General features: G+C 41.4%; 1 protein-coding gene across 8 annotated transcripts in view; it reads right to left on the bottom strand.

Moving 5' to 3' along the window:
* The window catches only part of SOCS6 (suppressor of cytokine signaling 6), a 30,197-nt gene extending 8,824 nt beyond the window's left edge, over window positions 1–21,373 (bottom strand). The window contains exons 1-3 of one of the 8 annotated variants that reach the window (XM_057699617.1): window positions 21,243–21,372; window positions 20,233–20,326; window positions 16,474–16,662 (exon numbers count right to left, since the gene is read on the bottom strand). The gene's annotated coding sequence lies outside the window, so the exon portion shown is untranslated. The other 7 variants (XM_057699616.1, XM_057699614.1, XM_057699615.1 and 4 more) reach the window with 7 other exon arrangements.
* Between the last annotated feature and the right edge of the window lie 457 nt (window positions 21,374–21,830).

The following is a 21,830-nucleotide window of genomic DNA, read 5'->3' as shown; positions in this document are numbered from 1 at the left end:
ATGCTTGTCATTGTAACACCTAATTTTTAAAGTCAACATCAAAACAACTACCTAACGTTCAACGAACAAAATAACTTTATTAGTGCCATTTGACAAGTGAGGAAACTGGGTCTTAGAGAGATAAGAATTTGCCCAAATAAGTGACATAATTTGCCACTAGGAAAAATAGCAGATTCAGACTTTGAACCTGGCTGCTGACGCCAAAGCTCACATTTTTCCCCGATAATAAGCTGCCCTGTTGGTTGTGCTAGTGCTTAAGTCAGTGGTTCCCAAACTTTCATATCTCGGGACCTCTTTGTGCTTTTAAAAATTATTGAAGACCACAGAAAGCTTTGTCTTTATGGGTTATATCTATTGAAATTGTTTCTTAAAACTTAGTAGCTCTGGGAAATCCGAAACTACATCAAGAATTTTTTTACTCTATTACATTCAATCCCTATTAGAAATTAAAACTGAGATTTAAAAATATTTATTAATTCATTTAAAAATGAGTTTACTCATTACATGTTAACATAAATAACTTTTCAAGAAAAATACATTTTCCCAAACAATAAAAACTTGGTGAGAGAAGTGGTACTGTTTTACATTATTGTAAATCTTCTTTCTGTCTGACAAGACAACTGGACTCTCATCTGCGTTTGCATTCAATCTGTTACAATATGTTGTTTCGGCTAAAGTGTAAGAAGAAAATCCCACCTCCTACAAATATAGAACTGGAAAAGGGAGGATATTTTACTTAATAGCCTTTTCATATAACTGTAGATAGTCTTCTTGTGATACTAGAACAAAATCAAGTGATAGTTTCTTAAAAGTTAGTAGTGCTGAGAAATCTACAACCATATCAACAATTTTTTACTCATTATATTTAAATCCATTTGTCCAGGTTACATTTTGAATGAATCTTTTATGCATGCATGATTTTTTAACATCATGTATTAGTTATTTCATTATACAATATCCAAAAATTACATTCAGCATCACCACTGATCTAATCAGGAAAGTCATTAAGTATTGGGAAGCAGTTAAGCCAAGAGTGGTAGAGAGAAGTTTTCCACAGTTCTAATTTTGCCTGAAAGCTTGAATTTAGCATGGGCAATGATATTGTCAGTCAAGTGAAAGGCTTTACTTTGATCATTTATGAGCAAATACTGACTACACACTCAAGTTGATTAACCATAGCTTGTCAGTTGTTCTTTTAGATAGAAGTGGTGTGTCATGGAAAACCAGCTGGTTCAGTTAGTAACTCAAACAACGGCACAAGGCTTCGCTCGAGACACCTTCAGCAGTATGCGGATTCTACTCCACTGCTCCTGAATCTGTCAGATCACTACCTGCCACTACCTTTATTAAAAAGGAAAAATGAAAACCAGATACTAAAGCCTATCTATAAAGACAGAAGTAGAAATGAGAGAAATAAACAGATCATATAATAAAAAAGAAAATAAGAGCAATGACCAATACAACAGGAGATGTAATGGAATTCAGGCCCCAGTGTGTGTTATACCAATAAATATAAATGGGATACACCCAACTTTTAAGAAGAATAAGACTTTCAGATCTGGTTTTTAAAATTCAATCATATGTTACATAAAAACAACACACTAAAACCAATTGCTTCATAAAGTTTAAAATATCACAAAATTTCTATTAGCCATCTCTTTCCAACTCTCCTCTTCTTCAGCATTCCTGTGATCTTCTTGTTCTATCAGCTAAGTTATACCTACTTGTGTTCTACTTGAGACCAGGAACACGATCGCCTGGTCACTTAGACCTGAAATAGTTTCTGGGCATTGCTGATGCTCATCCAAACTTTTCTGAACTCAGATTCTTTTTTTTTTTTAAAGTTCTTTCTACAAAAAAAGTTAATTGATTTGTAAACACTAAAAAAATGCAGGTGGCTGAAAACTTTTTCTGTGGAATTAGGTGTAAGCAAAACCACTCTAAAGGACTATGAAAACATTAGTTCAAAACAAAATTTAGGCCTTTGTACAAAGATTGCTTTGCTAATGTGATTAACTTCTAATCGTACTTAAAAGAAGTGTCAAACTAGAAGTCACAGATGATGTGTTCTGGAAGACTAGAGATGACATAATCCAAACTGATTGAGTTTAGTCACTAAATATTTAAAGAAAAGACATTGGTCCTATACTTGGAAACGAATGAGAGTGCATATTTACTTGTTTTAATTTAAAATAAAATGCTTAAAAGTGCATGAGTGCATATTTAAGTGCAGTGTTTCAGTTAACTGATAAATACCAATCCTAACTGTTTTGAAAAAAAAATCCTTTAACAGAAAAGAATGAAAAACGGCATATGCTAACAACAACTGGCTGTCATAATCAAGAATGAGGAGAAAATGTATTTACAAAAAATTAGAAATGGAGGGACTTCCCTGGTGGCACAGTGGTTAAGAATCTGCCTGCCAATGCAGGGAACACAGGTTTGAGCCCTGGTCCGAGAGGATCCCACATGCCACGAGGCAACTAAGCCTGTGCACCACAACTACTGAGCCTGTGCTCTAGAGCCCGCGAGCCACAACTTTTCAGCCCACATGCCACAGCTACTGAAGCCCACACGCCTAAAGCCCTTGCTCTGCAATGAGAAGCCACAGCAACGAGAAGTCTATGCACTGCCACAAAGAGTAGCCCCAATCGCCACAACTAGAGAAAGCCCGCGCACAGCAACGAAGACCCAACACAGCAAATAAATAATTAAAAAACTAGACATGGAAACAGCAATAATTGTGGATCTATGAGAAATCAAAATACTAAGAGTACTTCGAAATGCTATGAAAATTAACCTGAAACTCAGATGAATGGATAATTTTATGGCAAATACACATTCCCAAAATCTGCATCAGAAGAGGCAGGAATCCAAAAAAGGCTAACAGCTGGCAAAGAACCTGAGAAAGTCATGCAAGAACTACCATGGCCCTCTCTTCCTTTGGGCAGAAAGAGTGACAAGTCACTAAAGATATATGTCCAATACTCACTAAACTACTTCAGGGCAGATAGAGAAAAAAAAAAGGCTCCCCAATTTATTTTTGAAGTCAAAAGAACATTGATACCACAACTGGACAAAGACAAATTTTAAAAATCCAAAACACCAATCTCACTTATGAATACCGAAACAGAAATCTTAAATATCAGCCAACACTGAGAGTACTCAGCAGAAACAATTCAACTAGATAAGGTATATTCCAGGATTGCTAACATGGCTGTATCGTTGTAAATTTATTAATATAATTTACCACAGATCAAAGAAGCAAAATCATATGATTATAGCTATAAATAACAAATAAGATCTGAAAAAATAACATCAATTCCTGACTCCCCCCCAAAAATAATCTTTGTAAGACAGAAATAGATGGACATATAATACGTATAACAAAGTTATGAGCCCTAATGTATAATGAAGAAATGCTGAAAGCCAGCAACAAGGATTCCAAATAGCAATACTATTAATTAGCATTATTTTAACATATTAACCAATTAATTAGACAAGAGTAAGTAATAAGTATACATAGTGGAAAGAAGAAGACAAACTGTCATTATTTACAAGTGACATGACTGAATGAATATCTGGAAATACAACAGATGCAGCTGAAAAACTATTGGGGGGAAAAGAAAACTCAGTTAAGTAACTGCTTACAAAATACATATGTAAAAATCACTAGAAGTTCTATATTTTTTAAAAGCTGGTAAGAAAATATAATAAAAGACTAGGACTAATTCCTAGATGGCACAGTGGTTAAGAATCCACTTGCCAATGCAGGGGACATGGGTTCGAGCCCTGCTCTGGGAAGATCTCACATGCCACAGAGCAGCTAAGCCTCTGCGCCACAACTATTGAGCCTGTGCTCCAGAGCCTGCGAGCCACAACTATTGAGCCTGTGTGCCACAACTACTGAAGCCCATGTACCCAGAGCCCGTGCTCCACAACAAGAGAAGCCACTACAATGAGGAGCCCAAGCACCACAATGAAGAGTAGCCCCTGGTCACAGCAACCAGAGAAAGCCCGTGTGCAGCAACGAAGACCCAACACAGCCAACAAATAAATAAAATAAAATAATTTTAAAAAATAATAAAAGACTAAATTCTACTAATAATGGTTTTTTAAAAGATGAAATTAACTTTTAAAACATCCAGAACTTCATGAAAAACTCTAAAACTCCTCAGAGGATCATGAGAGATCTAAAATTATAGAAAGACCCATTTTGTTCTTCGATAAAACAATTCAATTCTGTTAAAATATTAATTCAAGATCCCATGAAAACACCAATGTCTTTGGAAGAAATCTGACAAAATGATACTGAAGTTAACTCTGACATATAAACAATGAAAAGAATAAGGAAAATCCTAAAGGACAAATAAGCGAGGATGAGCTGTACAGGATGTCAGAACACAGTGTGAGAGCTTAAACCTGGAGGGACAAAGACTAAAAGTCAAGAAACAGACCAAGACACATAGGAAAGAGTCTGTGACTAAGAAGACAGGTTAACTATTGGAGGAAAGGTGGGTTATTAATGAAATGATGAGAGTAGGTTGGAAAACCATCTGGGAGTGGTGGGGAAAGTAAGACTTTGACTTTATTTCTTACGTACAAATAAATTCCAGAAGATCAAATACACAAACGAAATAAATAAATAAGTAAATAAATAAATAAAGTTGAAGGATACTCTTATTAAAAAACCTGCACTGCAAGAAAGCCTTTCTATGCATAACACAAAACCTCAACTGCATAAAGGAAAAGATTGACAAATGTAACAATGCAAAATGTATACATTTCTGGATAGCCAATATAGCATAAATAAAGCCAAAATGCAAACCGAAGGAAAACTGCAAGCACATAGGACCAAGGATTAATTTTATCACATAGACCATGCTCTTAGAAATCAGTAAGAGAAAGCCACACAATCCTGTAAGTAAATGGGCAAAATATACAAAGGAACAGTTCACACAGAGGAATGATGGAAGGAAAGAAGTCAAGAAAACAAGCAAGAGAGAAATCAAGCGAGGAGGAAACAAATTCAAGTGGCCCGTCAACACCCTAGAAGATTCTCAATTCATTCACCACAAAGAAATTAAAGGAATTTGGGTGTGATGGGAACTCTTCTACTCTGAGACTGTGGTGGTGGTTACATGACTGAATGTATTTGTATAAACTCAACAGACTGTACACTATAAAGAGTGAGTTTCACTGTACGTAAATTGTATATCAACTTTAAAATGGAAAACAAGATAATATCTTTCACCCATGAGTCTGAGAAAACTAAATCAATAACAATGTTGGCAAGGGTGTAGGAAACTAGCACTGATAACTAACCGCTGAAGTGTAAGTTGGTACAATTTGTGAAGGATTATTTGAAAATATTTATCAAAATTTTAAAATTCACATATGCTTTAACCAAGTAATTATGCTATTAGGGACTTGTCTTTTGGATATATATTCATGTCAAAAACAGGGACATATGGAAAATGATGTTCCCTACAGAATTAAAAAAAAAAAACTAACATTACTAGATCATTTACCTAGTAATGGCCTACTACTGGTAAATATAGGCCACGTATTGGCCTAATATGTGCCAGGCCTTGGTCTCAGCCTCTGGAATACACTGTGTCTCATTTAACCCTGGTAATCCAGTGAGCTTAGCACTAGGCATAGGAAGCGTGACACAGTAGGAAGGCGTCATCTGGTACCAGAAGGCACGAGTTCATGTCCATCCCAGCTCCACCTTTTATCTGTTGTGTGATCTTAGGAGTAACAGTATCGATCAAACAAGTTAGCTGTGAGGTTTAAATGTGGTCATAAATGTGATGTCCTTAAAAAATGCCCACCACATATGAAGCTATACAGGTGCTTACAGCTAACAATAGTAGCAACAATAGTAACTGTATAAATGGGGACGCTGAGTCAGAGATCTCAGCACTTGTATAAGGTCACACAACTGATTCTACAGAAAGAGCACACTTAATCACTACACAAGACTACTGCTGCGCAATTCATTTTGGTAAAAACGTGGAATTAATCTAAATATCAGGGAGCAAAAATAAAGACACACATCAAAAATCAGTGGACTGAGACTCCCTGGTGGTGCAGTGGTTAAGAATCCGCCTGCCAATGCAGGGGATACGGGTTCAAACCCTGGTCGGGGAAGATCCCACATGCCACGGAGCAACTAAGCCTGTGCGCCACAACTACTGAGCCTGTGCTCTAGAGCCTGTGAGACACAACTACTGAGCCCGTGTGCCACAACTACTGAAGCCCACAGGCCTAGAGCCTGTGCTCTGCAACAAGAGAAGCCACTACAATGAGAGGCCCATGCACCACTATGAAGAGCAGCCCCCGCTCGCTGCAACTAGAGAAAAGCCTGTGCACAGCAACAAAGACCCAATGCAGCCAATAAATTACTTAATTAAAAAAAAAAATCAGTGGACTAGTGTAATAAATTATAATCCATCAATATCGTGGAATATTATGTAAAGGAGTTTAAGATATATTGTTGGAAAAAGGCAAGTTACAAAATAAAATGCAAATACAATCTCATTTCTGTACTTATTTATATGGCTAAATATGCACAGTAAATGTCTCAAAGAATATCCAAATATCAGTGATTACACTTTCAGTGAATAGGATCACAAAGCACTATATACAAGCAGACTTACATTTTCTACAGTAGATCTTCCTGTTACAATTGAGCAGGTTTTACTTTACTACAGAACAACTACCACTCCCTCCCCTTACAAAAGAGTACATGCAGCCTAGGTAAAGGAATGTGTGTCTGTGTGTTTCAGCCACCTGGTGTCATGAAAAGCAGGACTCTGATGCCCTCAGGGTCAAAGGTCTCAACTGCTTTCCTTAATCATCCAGCTCTCTAAACCTTCTGAAACTGTTCCCAGTTCTCCCCAGCTTCTAATCTCCTGAAGCGTCTCCCCCTCTGCGCCTTGCCTTGCCTCATCCCAGGTACCTCACTCTCTTATTTCAGTCTTTTGCTTCCTATTCACGACTCAATCTCCCAGTGGCTCTGCTCCCTCTGAACACTAGGAATGAACACCAGATCCAGCCAAACCCCTAACATCTAACAACCTCAGGACCACTGAGCTCACCCCAAAAAAGTGGTTCTCATCATTCACTACAATTTCTGTAAGTTTCCTCAGCTATGCCCACCTTCTGCCTCTCTCTCCTACAGTACCTATCACTCCAGCTCACATACTTGTCTTGACACTGATAAAACACTGCACTTCCTTGAACAGTATAAGGAGATAGCTGCAAACCACAGTAAAAACACGGGGATGAAAGATAAAGTCCTTACCTTCCAGGCCCTTAGATTCTAGTTCAGAATATAAGCAAGCAAACATTTGCAAAAGGGTTGTAAAAGAAACATATTTAGGATGCGATCATCATTCAGAGGAGAGACCTAACTCACAGCGGGAGGAACAGGGGAGGTGTCCTGTCACTATTGCTACTCCTGCTAGTAGACTATTTCTACTACCAATACCACCACAACCATCATCCACTAGGCAGTTACTATGTATAAAACACACACACTCATTTTCTTGAATCCTCACAAGAACTCTATTCGGAAGGTCCTATCTTTATCTCCATTTTATAGACGAGTAAACGAAACTTTAGCATGTTTAACAATTACCCCGAAGTCACAAAGGAAGTTGCCAAGCAACAGACACAAGAGCTGACCGTTGGCAGTTTCCTATCATGTGTCACCTTATCTGACTGTGTTAACACATTATGTGGCCTGGGAGGACAGAGCCCTGTGGTTCTGAGCACAGACTCTGCAGCCACCCTGCCCAAGTTCAAATCACAGCCACCACTGCCTAAAACCTTGGGCATCCATGCCTCAGTTTCCTCATCTGAAAATGGGAATTAAAAAACGTATATACCAAGGGGGGTCTGCTTCTGGCATGATGGAAAAGGAAGCTGATAAATCCTCTCTGTAAAAAGCAGCTATAAAGCTGGGCCAAACTGTCAAAAGCAACCATTTCAGCATTTTGGAGTAACAGCATACAACTGAGACGCTTACTCATAAAAAACCACTAAACGCTGGGACTTCATTAAAATTATAAACTTTTGTGTTCCAAAATGCATCAAGAGAAAAGTCACAGATTGTGAGGAAATAGTTGCAGATCATATATCTGATAAAGGACTTGTACCCAGAAAAGTATGTAAAGAACTCTTAAGATTGAATGATAAGACAAATACCTGTTTTTAAATGGGAAAAAGACTTAAATAAGACCTTTTACCAAAGACATACAAATGGCCGGCCTGTAAGTGCATGAAAAGGTACTTAATTTAACTACTGGTCCTGAGGACAATGTAAATAAAAACCACAGTGAGATACCACCACCCACCCACTAGAAGGACAAGACCCAGCCTTAGCAAGAATGCAAACTGGAACCCTCCTATATCACTGGTGGCAAATAAAATGAGTTGTCTTTTAAACATTTTTCTTTTTTCCTTGTTATAGGAAAAACTGATTAAAATGCATGACTAGATATACAGAACACAGAAGATTTATGAGAAGGCAGGTACATTTCAGACCCCTAGGAATCATTCCATATCAGTTTATACAGATCATCTACTTTTTTCTTTCTAGAGCTGTATAGTACCTGTGTATTGACTTTTTATTCTTTTTGTGGTGTCTGGAGGAACTGAAGTTTCTCACTGTATTTTAGTTTAATTTGTAAGACTTCCCTTATTGTAGGCTGCTTCTATTGTCTTAACCAATTCTTTCAATACTGAAAGCACATATCTTTTGTTATCTATTAAAAGTTCTGCCTTTCACATGTAAGTCCTTGATTAATACTTGATTAGTACTGACTTAAGTGTGAGGTAGAAATTAATTTGCATTTTTCCACCGGGATAACCAACTGGGTCAACACATTCACAGAAAAATACTGACCCTCATAAGTCAAAGAAATGCAAATTAAAATAGTAGTGATTTTTCACAAGTCAAATCAGTAAAGATTTTTCTAAATTATGATATTCATTACTTAAAAATATCTTAATATAGTTGTAAAAAAGCACTTGGCTATATATGCAACTCTTAAAAATATTCATACTCTTTGACCCAACAATGCTATTTTTATAAATCCTGTATATGAAAACAAAGCATAACAATGTCCACTGCATTATTATGTGGTGAAAAACAAATTTAAATTTAAAAAATGAGAAATTCTAATTTCCAACATTATGAGAACTGTAAACAAAATTCTTACACATCTACACAATGGAACTTTAGGGAACCACTAAAATTGATACTTATAGAGTTATAAATAACATGGGAGAAAAGTTCATATTGTTCATTTGTTAAGTGCAAAAACACAGGAAACAAAATCTTATGTAAAGTGTGGCCTCGATTATGTGGAAAGAATAGGGAGGAAAATCAGACCAGAAAGAAATACAGCATAACTGTCAACTGGATCACAGAAGACTTTGTAAATATTATTTTTAATACCTTATTTTCAAAATAACTCTATGATAAACATGGAATGTTTTTATACAAATACAGTCTATAAGGTTGTTTGTCCTTAAGGTACTTTTTTAAAGGGAATGGCTGAGTAAACCTATCAGGTTAGAGCAGAATGCAAGGTCTTTGCTTGGCTTTCATACATGTCATGACCACCAAACAAAAAAGTCAGTCAATAGATAAGAATACTGTATTACTTTTGTTTTATTAGAACCTAGACAGCCTCCTTCTTCTCCTCAGCCCACTTAGAAGAACTTGTTGCAAATCTGATACATTTTATTTGGTATATGAAATATTCAAAGTTTAAATGGTAAGAGTAATAACCCCACTAGCTCTTCAAGGACCCTCTGCCCTCCCTACTTCAGCTTATACTCCATGATTAACCACCAACATTCCCGAGCACATACCTTCAATTCCCTTCCTCCATTCTCACTCAGAAAAACTCTCTTGGCAAAACCACAACGCCGGTTAAAACCGACTCTGCCTGAACCACGCCTGCACCCTTACAAGGAAGGTGGCTGAGAAACAAGTGACCACTCTGGCTGGCCTCACTTTGTAGTCATCACCATGAACCTCAGGTGGAGCCTTAATGCCACCTGGAAATCACACTACATTCCCCTGGTCCATTCACCTCTCACCTTCCTTGCTGACCACGTCACATCTTTCCTCACGCCTCCAACAACTACTCCCCCATCTTCAAGCTCAGCTGATGGCCCAGTTTCCTATTTCACCGAGAAAATTAAGAACTTCAGAAGAAAACTTCAGACTCCAACACCACATCAACCAATGTCCATCCTTTTACTACATAAATCCACGCACCTTTCTATAGGGTGGTGGATTTCTATATAAGGCCCCCTCCACTTGTGCACTTGGTCTCCTTCACGTGCCAACAATTTCCCTCTACTGGATCACTCCTAAAAATGTCACTTCTCACTGACACAAATAAACTTCTCCTGAACCCACTTTGCCCATCATCTATGGTTCTATCTCTTTAATCCCCCCTGCAGCAAAACACCTTGGAAAAAATCATGCATACTTGAGACCTACAATTCCCTTGCTCCCATTTTCTCTTAAACCCACGCCATAGATCTACTCCACCACTATTACACAGAAACTGCTCTTGTCAAGGTCACTTGTAACGTCTCCGCTGCAAACCCAGCACTAGCTCCAGTGCTGATCTTACAGCCCGACCAGCAGCATCTGACACTGCTGCCCACTCCTCAGATACTTTGCCTCTAATCTCTTAACACTGGGGCACCCAGCACTCTGACTCTGGTCATTTCTTCTCCATCTACACTCCATCTACACGTCCCTCAGCAATGTCACCGTTCTCGTGCATGAAATAACAGTGATGTGTCATCCACTCCCAAACTATCTCTTTAGCCCAGTTATAGTCGACTCCCCTCTTGACTTTACCGCTGCACCATCTTACAGATATCTGAGACTCAGCATGTTCAAAACTAAATTCTGGATTTTCCCCATCCCACCCCCAAACCTGCTCTACCTGCAATCTTTCCCACGTTCATCAATGGCTACTCCATTCTTCCAAATGCTCAGATCAAAAACCTTCAGAATCATCCATGGCTTTTCTTTCTCTCACTCCACATCCAATATGTCACAAAATCTCAATCCCTATCTTCAAAATATGTGCAAAATCCAATCCCTTTGGAATCCAATCACCACACTGGTCCAAGCTACTGTCCTACCCCACCTGCATCACTGCAATAGCCTCCTAATTAGTTTCCTTTCTCCCCAGCCTTTTCTGAACATGGCACTGGTGCTCAGGGAACTGCCACCAGATGCCTGCTGCTATCCTGAGTAATAAAGGCCTTCATCTCTGACCCAGGAGGCTCCTGTCTTCTGGCAGCAATCATGAAACTGCTTCTGGCTAACCTGCTAGCTTGCAAGTAGGGTAAAATCTCTGACTCCTCACTAAATAACTGAAATGTAGTAAATGTAATTGAATTGCTTTGACTTCTTTTAGAGCTTCTGGATCTTCCCACAATAAGCTTTACTTTAAAAGGCAATGCGAATATTCGCAAGGCTACAAAGGTACAGAAAGACATTTAAAGATAATCAAATTAAGAAAAAAGGACTTAAAGTTGCCATATAATTTAAAATTAAGAATGAATTTATAATACAGCTGATTCACTTTGTTGTACAGCAAAAACTGGCACAACAGTGTAAAGCAATTATATTCCAATAAAGAGCTTAAAAAAAAGAATGAATTTATAATTACAGCAGAAGCGCTAATAAATTTTCAAGTGATTCAACTCCCACTTTGTGGGCTAGAAAAAAAAATACATGGTAGCACTGAGTTGGCTGTGTGACACTGTCCAGAGCCTCAGATTTCCCATATAAAGAGGCTGATCTCTAAAACACATCAAATTCTAAAATTATCTGATTCAATGAAAACAAAAATATGCAGAGACAGAAATTTAACCTGTAGACAACTTCTTTGTGAGCACTTCTTTTTTTTTTTTTTTTTTGGTGGGATCTTCCTGGAGCAGGGATCGAACCCGTGTCCCCTGCGTTGGCAGGCGGATTCGTAACCACTGCGCCACCTAGGAAGCCCCCTTTGTGAGCACTTCTAAATATCTTTTCCTATAACTGTGTTCCATACATTCCTATTACATTGAATATAAAATAAATGTTGATAAATTCAATCATTTAAACTGTTAATGAAGCTGGCTTCTAAGATTTGACTAATGAAATAAACTCACTCCTCAATTTTTTAATTCAGATCTTAATATGTTGTATTTAAAAAGCAGTACACCTATTACCAATTCATTACTGCCTTTATGTATATACATGCTAATCTTTTAAATGTATACATTTTTACACCTTTCCAGGAACTTACCAATGTTTTAGCTAAAAACATAGCAAATTCTCAATCTCACCACTTCCACTGCCTATGAGAAAGTATTAACCTATTGGTTAAACTATCAAGTAGGTAAGATCCTTCCAGAATTTCTGACAAACTGCTGACAATTAAGTAGGGCCCAAATATCTGTTTGCTGTTTATTTTATATAACGATGGAGCGCCTTCATTACTTTTCTTTCTTCAAAATTTGTTAATACATGAAGTCTCTTAAATATACTGAACTACTAAAGCAAAAATTTTTAACTCCTAATGGCAACACGCACGTAAAAATAACTGAAAAGTAAAGTAACTGCTTTGACTGCTCTCAGCCTTTAGGTCTTAACACAAAGCTCCAATTTAAAAATTTGTCAATTATGTGTTCAAATGCTTTTGCATAGAACATATAAGAGTTCTTAACTCAATCTGCATTAGAGAATAAGAGATTTTAGTTAAAATAATCTTTTCCTCATTTTATATAAATATACCCTAATAAAGAATAGCAGATTTCAGATACAAAAAGTAATCCACGTAAGATTTATTAAATGTATATTAAGTTTTGATGACTTTTTCCTAGCTGCAGCCATTTGGTACAGATGTTTTTGTCTTTCTTATCCAGATCATGAAATGAAGAAAAAGAGAGGTTAGGTAGAGTTCCCAGGGTTGTACAGTGGAAGCAAATTGTGTACAGCTATGGTCTCACAGTCCAGGGCAAGCAGCACACTCAAAATATTCTTGAAAATTATCTTACCAACACTGATAACAACTCTCTGTTTGTATGTGATGATAATGTTGTTAAAGCTGTTTTATTACTGTTAGAGATGCAAACATAAATAGATAATATACAATGTCTATATAAACACTTCACAACTTCAAGTGTTTACTATAAATATTTCCCCTTACAGGTATCTCTGACAATCAGATTAACTTTGTTTTTTCTTAAAAAATGTTAACACAATGACGTTTACTCACTGTCTTCTTGGATTGGATATTCTTCAAGGAGAATATTAAACAAATTTTATACTTAAAATCTCCATTTGTAAAAAACAGAAAAGAACTGCTTAAAACTGATTTTTTGCTATTGTCCTTTGTGGTTAATGTGCAGAATAAAAGCATTTTTTAAAGTTAAAAAAAAAATGTATATTAAGAGCGAATGTAAACCTCATTCACTGATCATTAGCGATAAAGGGGACCCTGTACAGCAATAATTATTCAAATGAATGATACATGCCTATTAAGCAAATATAAAAGTCTTACAAAATGGAAAAGGTTACACACATTGTAAAATGATAACTTAATTATCAAAAATAATCACTTATTATAGGCTGCCAAACAGGGAATCTCTTGATGCTTTTAAAATGATCCAACTTGGGCTTCCTAGGTGGCGCAGTGGTTGAGAATCCGCCTGCCAATGCAGGGGACACGGGTTCGATCCCTGCTCCAGGAAGATCCCACATGCCGCGGAGCAACTAAGTCCGTGTGCCACAACTATTGAGCCTGCACTTTAGAGCCCGTGCTCTGCAACAAGAGAAGCCACGGCAATGAGGAGCCCACACACCACAACAAAGAGTAGCCCCCACTCACCGCAACTAAAAAGAAAGCCTGCGCACAGCAGAAAAGACCCAACACAGCCAATAAAATACATACATACATTAAAAAAATAAAAATAAAAAAATAAAATGATCCAACTTAAAAATAATTCACGTTACCCACCACAGATCAGCATGAATTTCATAAATGAAGTTACACAAAGTTTAGTGACATAGGTGTGGCTTCATGACAACACTAACTGAAAACACACTGAAAACCTATATTTAAATAAAAATTAGATTTGGGTTTCACCCAAAGTAAAAGACTTTAATATTCACTGATCCTAGCAAAACAAACAAAAATTATTAAAAAGAACCAAAAAAACTTTGGATGAGCTTCTGATGAAACATATACTTCTTTATCTACACACACACACAAAACAAACACAAAGACAGTGAAAACTGGAAAGCAAATGACAGCAGATGACAACAGTGTGAACCACCTTAGACAAATGAGAGAAAGCTGGAATCTAAGCCTGCTTGAAGGGAAGGCCATAAAAACAAGGCTAAGAAAAAATACCACAAATCGGAAACGAGTCAGATGCTATTTATTAAAAAGTGGGGGTAGAACAGTTAGAAAACAAAAACTCCTATAGCCAAAATAAAAATTCAATAGAAGAAAAATTGAAAAAATTCTCCCCCAAAAAAGAACCAAAAAATAAGCTGACTTAAATATTTGAGAAAAAGCTAAAAGAAATTAATCTATCAATCCAGGAGGTCCAACATTCAACAAAAAAAGAGCTTTCGTCAGGAAAAGAAAGAAAATGAAGGGGAAAAAATTATAAAAGAAAATTTAAAAATTTCCCCCAAACTGAAGAAGACAAGTTTACACATTGAAGAATCCCTGGAATGCTCAGTATACCCAAAGAATAAAAAATAATACTCAGGCACGTCATGGTGAAAATTTTAAAATTTAGGCAATAACAAAAAGATACTACAAAGCTTCCAGAAAGAGAAAAAAATTATATACAAATGACTGGGAAAGAAAGAGATGGCAACTGATACAGTGATAACACTGAAAGCTGGAAGTTAGTGGACCAATATCTTCAGAATCCCAGGAGGAAATGTGCTTCTGACGCGGCACACATTTACAGTCACAACTATTCTTGAGCACATCCACTTCTCCCCGCATCCCTGCAGGGCCGTGTGACTGCTTCTGACCAATGGACTGTGAGCAAAAGTCACGTGTTGCTTCTGGGCCAAATACTTAGTACCAGCTTGTGACCTGTCAGGTCTCTTTTGCACCTGCTGTAGTAACCTGGAGCCATGGAGTGACATGATGGGCAACTGCAGGGAGATGCCAGAGGTGCCCCAGGTCCACAGCAGACTTGGTGAAAGCAAGCAATAAGCATTTATTTACACACTGAGATTTCAGAGTTAATCTGCCATTGCAGCATAACCTACTCTGTGCTGACTAAAGTCGTAATCTAGAGTTCTATACACAGCCAGACTACAAATCAAACATTTACAACACAGACATTTTCTGACATTCAAGGTCACACACACACACACACCCATCAGCTCTCTAGGAAGCTACTAGGAGGATGGGCTCCATCAAATTAAGGAAGAAAACCAAGAAACAGAGAACAGGTTACCCCACTAGGAGAGGGGAGAAAAGAATCTCGAGGTTGATGGTACAGCTCCTGCTGCTCAGCCTGTTTGGGATACTGTCCTGGCCATCTACAGCTCTTCCCAAACACCCTCCACGAGTCAGCTCAACTATGACATCCTCCATGAAGATACAAATCCAAATTCCCTGGTTACCAGAAGTAAATGAAAACCTCTTGCATCAATAGCAAGAAGAGCTGCATCCTGAAATCTGTTAGCAATGTGGTATGTGACTCGGGCAAATTACATAACCACTCAGTCTCCATTTCCTCATCATCTATGTAAGAACGGGGTTATCAAAAGGTTCCTTCTAATTCTAAAAGGCAGTAATTTTGCCAGCGTACAAAACCACTAAAATCCCAATACAATTCTATGTTTGATATACACTTCTGACAGTCAGTAATATTTGGTAATAATGTTATTCCCTAAATATATATATTTTTTACTTTAAAAGCAATGTCAACAAACAAAATGACTATTGTCAGAGGGACAATATTTCCTTTAAAACCAAAACTCAGGTTTAATAACAGACACCTTCATTATTGTAAACATCAAAACAAAAGGAAAAGCATACAAAATAACAAGTCTACCAGTAAGAATCCACCACCTTACTTTAAGAGTGATTAACTCTGCTGCTTCCACCACCCAGTGTGTTATTGGTGTGGCCAGAACGTGTATCACTACAAGTACATCAGCAAGCAGCACCAAATAATAGGTGACCTGCTGCATATATCTTTTCTAAATAGTTCTAAAGAGTAACATTAAAATCTTAAAATTGTTTTTTGATAGAAATTTTATCTAATAGGAGCCATATATTTCTCTGCTTTCTTAAAAGAGACACTTTAAACACAAGTGTGTGCATTAAATATAATCTCATGCTGTCACTACACCACTGTATACAGACAGACACCTCTTCACATGACCAAATTTACCTGGTGGAAGATTTCAGGACGGCATAGTGACGCCTGCAGGGTTTACGGATGCTCAGATAACTTCGTCTCCCAGGCCTTCAGAGAGATGTGGTCTTTTCTTCTTTCCTTCTTCTCTACTACTCAAGAGTCGGCTCCCAAGGACAATGGGATAGCCACTGCTCCCCAAACATAGTCTCCAAGTGTGATGCCCTTTTAATAATTTTAAGAAAAAATTTCAGTGTGATGGCTGTTGAGAGTGATAAAACAATATTAAAACAATCAGTAGGAGAACAAATGCCGAGGGCCTTGCAGGAGGCCACGTGCAGTACCTTCCTGTTCTAGAATTCCCACCAACTGACCACAACGAGACCCGGAGCCAGTAAACCCATGGCTGTTCACACTGCAGCCACATGTAATCCTCACAATCCTAGGAACTGCACCAGCAGTACTTCTGCAGACACCCATTCTCCTTCCTCATGCATTTCCCTTCTTCTTGTCTCTGTGGTCTCAAACCGTCTCCCCACTCAGGGCTTCCTCAACAAGAAGAAACAAGTCTTATGCAGATACTGCTGATTAACCAGAATACTCCTTTTAACTGATCACGGTACACTTTAAACTAATTATTACTATTAGCACCTGTTATATGCCAGGCACGGAACTCATATACAGACATGCATTATCTCACTTAATTATTACACCTATGTTGAGGAAGGCACTATTATTATTTTACAGATAAGACAAATAAGACTTTAATTTTATTTTAAAAACCTACCCTATAAAATCACAGTGCTGCAACTCAAACCTCGATCTGCAACCCTATGAGAGACTGCCTTCACCAGCTGCAATCAAAGTTACTGAGGTCTCCGGCTTGTCTAATTCCAAATGAGTTCTTCCTTCCTGCTTAATCCTGAGGATGGCAGAGGTTCCAGACAACTGAAGTTTTACCTTACTAAGCTCTGTAATGCAGCATCAAGGGAAATGTGCTCTGGGGCAGTTACTCTCCTCATACTCTAGAAAACTGTGCTTCCAGAAGAAATGGAGACCTGCGCGTCCTCACGACCAGGCAGCGGGGTATGTGAGTGAATGCAGACCCACATCGCGGCTCTACAAGCAGAGGCCATTCTCCCTGCATGGGGATGTGGGGTGTGCAGTTCCGAGCACTTACGCCTTATGAGTGCTGTGGTGTACTTGGCTGAGCAAATCAACTCAGCCAGGGATAAATAAGGAACACACAAAACAACAACGGCTGTGTAAGATCCAGTCAGCACATCTCTGCCTTTAACGTGTAGACAACCACGTAAAAGCTACAAGCGTTTTCAGTACACCACGTCCCCAGCCCGTGGCCAGGCTCCATGAGATGCGTGTGGGAGACAAAGGAGAAAGACCACAGCCCATGCCCTCACAAGGAACGTAGTAAGGAACGTTTTAGCAGAAACACAGGAACTGATCAAATGGGCTAACTGAAGGAGCTATGAGGAAGGGTGGTCAGGGAAAGCTTCTCTGAGATGGTGACCCTGGCATGGAGACCTGCGAATCAACCAACCACAGGGCGAGCCACTAAGAGCAGTCTAGGCAACAGCGTCCAAGGGGAGGAAGCCAGAGCAGCCTGGAATGTTGAGGAACAGAAAGGCGAGACCACACCTTCCTGCTAAGGCAGAGACAGGGTTGCTCAAGATGGGTGGAAGAACCAGGCGGAAGTCCTGGGGTCCACTGTAAAGCATCTGGATTTTACTTTAAACAAAATATATACGTATTCACAGTAACTCTGTCAGATAGGTTATCCCCACCTTAGCCTCACATGAGGAATAAGACTCTGAGGGGATACATAATGTATTCAAGCTCACAGAGCTAGTCATGTACACTCTTCCCTGAAGACCTAACTCCTCCAAAACGTCCTCTGTGAGCAAAGGGAGAATGAAGTCTTAAGTAACTTCACCTAAGTCTATTCTTCAAACATCAACAAGACCAAGAGTCACCCAAAACAAATGTCACAACAAAGTAAAACATAACGTTTGTATGAATCACCAAAGACGACTCTGAAGTTGGTTTAAGGTAAAATGTGCCCTTAGTCCGAAAGTCTTCCCTATTACTAGCTAAACCAACACGCTATGCAGCATGATAAATTAACTATAAAAATATTAATGACAATTTCACTCTCAATACACTTTAAAACATGTCCCACTGCTGTTTCTCTTTCTCTACTTGGACAACTCTTTCAATCAAGCTACTCATACAGGAAAGTTTCCCCTTTTTATGACATGCTAATATTATAAATTTCTCCCTTACAAAAGGAGTAATTTTACAAAAGTACCAGGGCAACACAAATGTGCCATTTCCAAAACTGGAAGAGGTTAGGGATGAGGGGAGAGAACTGAAATACACAATCTTCATGTCCCATAAAAGATGCAACAAGCAGAAAACAGCAAAAGATGATCTTTTTAACTCTAGGTCATTTACCTACCTACCCTTATTAAGTATTAAGATAGAGGCATACACATCCATTAGTTATTTGAGATGATAAATAACGTGGAGTATCTGACCTCATACTTCAATATATTTGTGTGTGTGTGTGTGTGTGTGTGTGCATCTATCCATTTTGCATGACTGCATATTTTTGAGTGAATAACAGTAATTGCCACAAATTCAGAAACTGAGCATAACAGTTCCCCTTCTAGGAGTATGAGTTTTAAATAAGATCACATGGTTACTTCTGTGAGCGAAACAAAAAGTAATGTTAGTAACACAAAAGTTTCCTGAAAACTGACCACAACGGAGAAAACTATCAGAGTTTTCTCTGAAGAGCAACGTTACCAAACAAGACAGGTTTAAGATGTTTGCTTCTGTTCTCTAAAAAGAGGGCCCTTAAAAGGAGCACTTGGGACCATGAGCTGAGTAGGAATCCGATCAGTACAGCTGAGTTTCCCTCCCAGGTCACCGCACAGCCCAGGCCAATGGTACTCAAAACCCTTCCCTACCGTTCCCTGCAAGGTGCTCCGGGGTGGGTGCCAGGCGGCACCCCTGGGTCTTGCGAAGGCCATGTTTAAGGCCTGCCCATCTTCCCACTAAAAGGACAGAAAGGGGCAGTGCCAGGTACTTCCCATTAATTCAGGAGGTATTTAAAGGTTATTTTAAAAAAAAGGGAAAAGTGCTTCAAAAGAGATGCTGAAGGGAGTTCTAAAAAGGGTAAAGGTTCAGGTGAATAAAACCTGGATGATCCTACCCAGACCAAGGGAAAGCACTTGCCAAGTCACACCTGAGTTCTTCTAAGAATCCGAGTTAAGTCCAAGGTCAGTGGACCAGCTTCCCCAAAGGCAACAAGGAAACTTTAGGGACAATGTCGGAACCGAAGGGTTGAGGCCACATACTCTGTTCTGCATATTCTGGAGTGGCTTCCGAAACTTACCATATCCGCTACCTGAGCAGCTCTGAGAAATAAATAAGAAAGCACGAGGATCGGATCACAGGCTATGTTTTTGGCTTTCTCTGTGAAACTTGGTAAACAATGCCATTCATGATTCTAAATAAAACTGATTCCCCACAGCACTACGTAGTCCACTTAAAATTCATTCATTCAAGTACGCTAGGTAGACTTCACGTTGGGGTATTTGGGTTACCAAAAAGAGTCAAGGTAAAGGTACACCTACTGTGGTTGAGAACACCGCAGACATTTCATCGTGAAGTAGCTGGCAGTTTACTTTTGTTTGATTACACATATATCTTTATCCCAAGGTACACAGTCTATGAAGAACGTATTCGGGACACGTTTTGCGTCTCACTCACATTTTAATTGTGACCACTACGTTCTCCATCCCCATACACGGGAAAGTAGCACATCGGCTTTTCCAGGGTAGACGTCCAACAAACACTGGTTGAACTGAATTCAACATTATACATTTCATTACCGGAAGCCTGAGTCCTGCCACATATTCCCACCTGGCCCTGAACTCCAAAGAGTGGGGACGAGAACCCCAAATTCCACATTCCGACTGTTAAGTCGGCCTACAGAAGACCGCACGTGTTGCAAGTTCTGTGCCAGGACCTGCCCCTGAGAAAAGGCAATGGTTCTGACCCAAGAGCCACAAAGGTGTCCCTGAAGTTGCCCACACCTGAAGCCAAGTGAAAATCAAGGCCCGTCTCGCGGCCGGAGGTGGCTTCCCATCCCCAGGGCCCACGTCCGCGCGGGTCCGCGACGGTCCGGCGGCGCCTCCACGCGCGGAACCGACGAGGGTCCCGGCCCGACGCGACCCCCGGGGGGGGCGGGGAGGGGGCGGCACGGACGCGGCCTGCGCCCCCCGAGCCCGCCCTCCGGCCGCCGGCCTCCAGCCCCGGGGGTCCGAGCGCGGCCGAGGGGGTGCGGAGCGCGCAGGCCCCGCGCCGGCGCCCCAGGCCTCGCCGAGCCCCGGCCTCTCCCCGGCGGACCGCGGGCAACAAAGGCGGCGGCCCGGGCCCGGCGCGCGCGGCGGACGGGAGGCCGAGGGGCCCGGCCGGCGCTCGGCGGAAGCAGGCCTCGGCCCTCCCCGGCCGGCTCCCCGGCCCGGCTTCCCGGACGCCGCTCCCCGCCGGCCCGGCCCCCGCCCGCGGACCCGCCGAGGCGCGTAGGGCCTCGCGCCGCCGGGACCCTCGCCGCTCCCTGCCGGTCGGTCCGCCGGCCGGCCTTCCCGGCCCGGCCCGGTCCGCGCCGGAGCCGCCCCCGCCGGCCCGAGGAGAGGGGGCTCCCCGGGGCCCCCGAGGAGAGGGGGCGGGAAGCCGAGCCCAGACCCAGCCTCCGCCTCGGCTCCGCAGACGCTCACCCGGCGGCCGCCCGCTCCGCTTCCTCGCCCAGCGCCGGCGCGACTGCCGCGCTCGGCCCTCCTCTCCCGCAACTCCTCCTCCCGCCTCCTTCCTCCTCCTCCTCCTCCTCCTCCTCCTCCTCCAGGAGGGGCGCGCCGGCCGCCGGCCGGAGCGGGAGCCGCAGCCGAGGAGCCGAGCGGGCCGCCCCGCGCCCACCACTCGGCCCGCGGCGCAGGCGGGCGTCGGCGCGGGGGGCGGGCCGGCGGGGGCGGGGGCGTCGGCGCGGGGGGCGGGCCGGCGGGGGCGCGCGGGGCCGGGGGCCGGGGGCCAGGGGCCTGGCGGCGGTACCCCCTGGAGTCGGAGTCCGCGCATCGGCCCGCCGGCAGGCCCCCGCTCGTGCCTGCTCGCCCGGCCGCTCGCCCCGGGCTGCCTCTGCCTCGGCAGCCTTGCCTCCTCGGCGGCCGGGCCGACGCGGAAAGGGAAACGGTCCCGGCTCTCGGGCGGCGGCCCGCGGGCGGCCGAGGTCCGCTCACCTGGCGCGGGGACCCGGGCCCGGTCCCCGCGCGGCGGGAGGGACGGGGGCGGCCGTGCACGCGCGCCCGAGCAGG

This window comes from Hippopotamus amphibius, chromosome 11 (assembly GCF_030028045.1).
Source record: "Hippopotamus amphibius kiboko isolate mHipAmp2 chromosome 11, mHipAmp2.hap2, whole genome shotgun sequence".
NCBI classification, from domain to species: Eukaryota; Metazoa; Chordata; class Mammalia; order Artiodactyla; family Hippopotamidae; genus Hippopotamus; species Hippopotamus amphibius.
Note: the sequence above shows the minus strand (reverse complement) of the source record. Positions and strands in the feature narration are given on the sequence as shown.